The sequence below is a fragment of the Halichoerus grypus genome, chromosome 12, assembly GCF_964656455.1.
Source record: "Halichoerus grypus chromosome 12, mHalGry1.hap1.1, whole genome shotgun sequence".
Taxonomy (NCBI): Eukaryota; Metazoa; Chordata; class Mammalia; order Carnivora; family Phocidae; genus Halichoerus; species Halichoerus grypus.
In genome coordinates, this window is record NC_135723.1 from 17,146,708 (window position 1) to 17,152,707 (window position 6,000).

Consider the following 6,000-nt stretch of genomic DNA (forward strand, 5'->3'; position numbering starts at 1 on the left):
CCAGATGAGGACCCCGGGACCGACGGCAGGAGGAGGGGCCAACGTCTGCAGCCGCCCCTCCCGCGCCGCGAGCCTGGCCCTCCCCGCGGGGGCGGCTCCTCCAGGCTCCGCGGCCCCAGCGCGCAGGCCCAGGACCGCTGAGAGCCCGCGTGCTAGCCCCGACGGCGCCCTGCGCTGCTCCTGGTGAGACCGCTGCCCGGAGCCACTGCGCCGGGCCGCTCAGGCCCGGACCGCGCCCTCCGCTGCGGGTGGGCTTGGCGCCTTCGGGCTTGATCGCGGCTCTCCTGGGCTCTGGACATCTGAGTCATAATCACTGGTGTGCCATGTTAACAACTAGCTCGCTTGGAAATTATTACAAATCATTATAAATTTCACTGACATACGTAAAATAATGTGTGGCGACAAGTAACAAATAATTATAAGGTATACAATATTCTATTGCAAATTCCACATAGCCAATAGATTTTTACAGAATGTTTTCACTGATTTTTGCCAGACTCTAGCATTCATAGCCAAATAGTTGCAACTCATTCAAAACTTGCCAGATCCCAAATATGAAAAAATGCTTGGCCACTTCCGCCATTAAAATCATGTTAAATACAGAAACATGTCTAAATACCAGCTTTCATACAGTTTTATCTCCTTACCATGAGTTGTTACAAAAAGTAGTCATTTTCTCACTGTTCTAAAATAGCACTCTAATCTTGAACAGATAATGTTGATTATGTTTTAAAATATATCTGTTAGATAGCAAAATACTGACGAGCACATGTCCTCAAATTTGAAACTCTTTCTTTTTGCATAAGCTTTCCCATGAGATAACCACTGAAAATCTATGTGGGAAAAATATTTTCATAGGTACTCTCTATGCCACAAAAAGCATTGCAAAAGATTCTCCTATTTTATGACCATGATTCTTTTATTATTATTTTAATAAAGTTAACAGCTTGGGTGTAATGTGACATGTATAGAATGGCCTCATCTCGGCTGGTCTGGATTATTGTTTATTTCCCAAGCCACTAATTTCCCAAGCTACTTGGAGCACCGTAGTGACTCTTGGCCAACACTATGGAGTATATTAAGTAAAGATAAATGATATTCTGCAACTATGGGTCCATGAGTGGTTTTGGAGTGGACGTGTGAGCCTGTCATCACCATTCAGGAATAATAATTGGATTTAGGATTTGTTGAAACTCAGGAGTTAAGGGTGAAAGGTGAGAGGAGCATCAATGGCCACACGTAGCTGGGATGTGCCCATGTGTGACCAGCTCCCTGTAAGAAACACTTGACAGAACTGGAGCTTCCCCGTGACTTTGCAGGTAGGTGGGTGGTTGAAACCTAGAGACAAAGCATGTACTGTGCAACACAGAAATGAGAGGACAAAGAAGTCATTGAGGACACTGCTGATAACGAATATATAAATAATAACAAAGCATAATATCCTTCTCATTTCTCAGATTAGAAAATAAACACAATTAGCAATATCTAACTTTTTCTTCCTGGAATCTTACAGATTATTTTGCACACCTCAGGGAAGGTGTGCATAACACGTTGGGGACCACTAGATAGAAAATCAAGATATCCACAAAACATCTGGGCAAGCAGAGAGATTTGCAGATAATTGGCATATTTAAATGGTGATTTTTCAAAGTCAGGAGAGCAAAGTTTGAAGAAATAGAGCCCTTGAAGAGATGGGAGGGCACAGAAGGGAAAAAGGCTCAGATGGAGGACTGGTGCTCCTTCCAGCATGACCAAAAGAAATATGACCATGTTTCTGTATCCTGTTTTTCTCTATTTTATAAAGTTATTCAAATATCTTATGCTTTTAGCGACTTTTCTGCTGTCTTTACGCAAATTATTTCTATTACAAGTATCTTGGAGATGCCCTGTGGTCTAAAACTGTTAGCATTCAAAAGTCTATCCATAAGCTGTATTTTTATCCAGTCAATCTGTGACCAGCTCCCAAGACCTGACCTTTACTGCCCGCCTGCTTGTACTCACTGACCTTTGTCCCACATTGTTCCTTGAGCTCTTCTTTCCAGCTTAGCTCTTAACTCAGGCAAAAGGAAAGCAAAATCCCTCCCAGTGATAAGGACTGCCCTGACAAGACCTCCAGGCTGCCCCGCCCGCCCAGACCAGTTTGAGCAGAACTCCTGACTCAAGCCTGTGCCGAAGGACTGTGGAGTGACCTCTAGAATGACCGACAACTACCTTTACCTCATTATAATGCTAAAATCTCCGCCCCAGGAGGAGCGCAAGCCTCATTTACTTAACATACAGAAGATCTCACAGCATGATCATGAATGTGGGCTTTATGGGAAAACAGTGTGAAACTTCTCAAAGTTGATTTACAACAAATGGATGACACAAAAAGGTTTCAATTCTTAAAAAAAAAAAAAAAAACACTGTGACATCAGTGTGACAATTGGAGTAAATGTGGTTGGGGAAGTGAAACCAGAGATAAGATAGAAACCTACTGTAGCAATCCGGGAGGGCGGGGTTAGGGCCTACATGAAAGCAGAGACCACAGACAAGGGGCAAAGAAGACTTGTGAGATATTTGGGGGTTAGTATCAATAGGACTTGCGAAGTAGCACCTTGCAGGGGTGAGCAAGGAGGAGAAACCACAGAAAACGCTAAAGTTTCAGATTTGGCTGAGTGAATGATGCCTTTCACATGAGGGATGGAAAAAGAAGTATCAGAACTGGAGGGAAGATCATGAATTCAGGGATTTTAGGACGACAAAGTGGAAGGAGAAGACTGATGAGTCCCACCATTATTGACTGCTAAATCAGTATTATTATGATCCACAGAATGAGCGAATACCCAGGAAACAAGTAACAGGGCAAAAGTCCTTGAGTAATAATAGCAAGATCATCCTTGCTCTGTGTGATTAGTAATTTGTGAATATATAACACTTATTACATTAAGGCTTTTCTAACAGCACCCCCCAACATACACATATTTTTTGTGAAATCCCTGTGAGGCAAAATTGGGTAGTGGGGGTCTTTGTGACCTTGGGCAAGTTTCTTATCCTCTTTGTAGTCCCGTGTCTTTACTGGAGATAATAAGAGAACCTATTTAATCACTTTCGTGAGGATTCAATGATTTAAAGTAGATGTAAGGCTTAGAACAGTCTTTAGCTTTGGTGAGCATTCAATAATTGTTATCTATTGTCATGCAGAGATATAACTCTAAAATATTTCAATCAGTACTCCTGTGTGGGCATCATCTATCTAAAACCTGCAAAAGTACCTTTCCACAAAAATCCCTGTCACTGTTAAATTAAATGGAGACTAGTGCACTAAAGCAAATTCATCAAAGTAAAAAAAAAAAAAAAATCCCCCTGCCACGGGTGTATGATACTGACCTTTTGGTATGGTCCTGCATCATTTCTTCTTAAGGGGGTACCATTTTTTCCTCCTACAATCTACTTGACATTTCCACCTGAAATGGCCCAGTGGAAAATCATGTGGAAATAGAAACTTGAAATCCAGTTTCAAGACACATGTGCATTTATAATGATTAGTGGATTTTTTTTTCAGTTCTCTCCAAAATCCAGAATGAGTTGGAAGGATTTTTCGTGGGAAGGCATTGGAGTCACATCAGAACCTCTTGCTAGATTCTTCAGTGCTGTGACGTGAAGTTGTCTTGGCTGAAGCTAAAGCCTCTGACCTTGCTTGCCGGGAAATGGGGAAGAGGTGGCAAGTCCTCTTTATGGATGCATCCAAGGCCATGTTTACCTTTTGATCTAGCACCTGATGATATTATTGTCAACATCTCTGCCTCTGCACCCCACCTCATTATTTGTTTGAATCTGTTGATATTCGTGAAATCTTTGCTTTCATGAGAAGGGGAAGAGCACGTTTGAGTCAGGTAGCCCAAGACAATGCAGAGAATGGGAGTTTCTCTTTCCACTCTGCCCTCAGGAATGGATTTGAGTTCTTTTGGAATATCAACCAGCTTCTCTGCAGGAAACAGAACGCAACTCAGAAGGAGAAACTGAAGAGGCATTAATGAAGGGACTCTTTCCAGAGGTGTGAGCAGAAATGAGGAAGTCAACAAGGCATACTGATGTAAACAGAGATAGCAGCACCAAGTCCAGGCCTGAAGGGACAAAGGGAAGAAAAGACCTTGGAATTCTCCCTGGAATGCCTGGAGAGCAGGGCCACAAAAGCAGGAGCTGAAGCCTAGAAGGGCTGCGGGCCATGCTGGCTGTGTGATGACAGGGCAGGAAAGGGGCAGAGAATCAGTGCCTCATCCTCACTCCTCCCTCTGGACCGACTCTCCTGCTGCTAACTCCCAGCGGTCAAATCCAACCAGGAGCCCAATACCAGGAAAACCCAAAGCATCGTGCATCAGGGCCTGTTTCCTGGTGCTCAGAGCAGTGCAAGGCAGAGAAGAACAGCAAATGGAACAACATATAGGGTTAGAAAAAGATCAGGAACAGACAGGGATGTTCATCCAGAGACTTAAAAGATTCTAGACATGGAATGAAGGCCAGAGCTAACAGAAGTATGAAAGACAGTTGTAGAGACTCTGGGCCTAGGCAGAGCTGCTTTGTGGGTCTGCCAAGGAAGTGTGGCTGAATTTGGAGAGGGAACCATTCATTCTGTCCAGCCATGGCCTTGGAGCCAGGCAGAGCTCTCGTGTTTCAGTGACTGTAAACACTGGAAGAATCAGAGAATCTGGGGCATGGACATTGGAGATCTTGTGCCATTTTGTGGGGAGAAGATTTTGCCAACCAGGAGCATGAGCAAGAGAGGAAGGACAGGACAGACCCATGTGGTGGCTGCAACTGATGGTCCTGTGTGTGGATTTGCAAGAGGAAGGCTTCCTGGCCCTTAGGTCTGTGGGCTGGAGCAATCATAAGTTGCTTAATACAAACATACATCACATTTTCCTATAACCAAGAGCTAGGGATATCTGGGATATCTTGCATCACACATGTATTAGTCAGGGTTCTCCACAGAAACAGAACCAATAGTATATATATGGATAGACAGACAGACAGACAGAGAATTTGTACTTCCTGTGCACTGCTACTTGCACTTCATACAATACCATTTAATTTTTATATCCGCTCTCTGAAGTAGGTTCTGTTATTCCCATTTCACATAGGAGGAAAGCGAATTTCAGAGAGATACAAGGCCAGTCTCCTGTAAGAAAAGGGTCCTCATGTACATCTCTAGATGATCTCTGGATGATCCCGATCTGTGCTGTCTAATACGTTAACCATGAGCCACGTGTGGCCACTGAAATGCAGCTACTCAGAATTAGGATGTGCTACAAGCCTTAAATACACACCAGATTTTGAAGAGCTTAATAGGAATAAAAGAAGGCAAAAACATCTCCTTAATAATTTTTATATTGATTGTTTCTTTAATTGATATTTTGGCTAGAATGGGTTACATAAAGCATATTATTAAATTCAATTTCACCTGTTTCTTTTTAATTTTTTAATATGGCAACTAGAAAATTTTACATTTTACATATGTGGCTCACCTTTGTGACTTGCATTCTATTTCTATTGAGCAGCACTGATCTAGAATTTCGTTTGTAGTGAGTCATGAATTGTTGCATAACAAGTTGCCCCCCCCCGCCCCCAAATCTAGTGGCTTAACACTATCATTTAGTTATATCTCTCAATTGTATGGATCAGGAATTCAGGCAAGATTGAGTAGGCCATTTCTCTGCACCAGGTGAGGTGGACTGGGATCACTTGGTGGTATCCATGTGGCAGCTGGATGGTCTGGTGAGCCCAAGCAGCTTCATCACCTGGGGCTTTGGCTGGAAGGCTGGGCTTATCTGGGTTCATCTCCACATTATCTCCAGCTGTCCATTGCAGACATCTCCAGGTGTTCTCCCCAGCAGGGAAGCTGAACTTCTTCCATGACACTTCAGGCTCCATGAGCGAGTGTTCCAAGGGACAAGAAATGGAGATTTCCAGTCTCTAAAGGCCCACTTCTGGAAATTGGCATTGTCATTTCTCCTCTGTTCT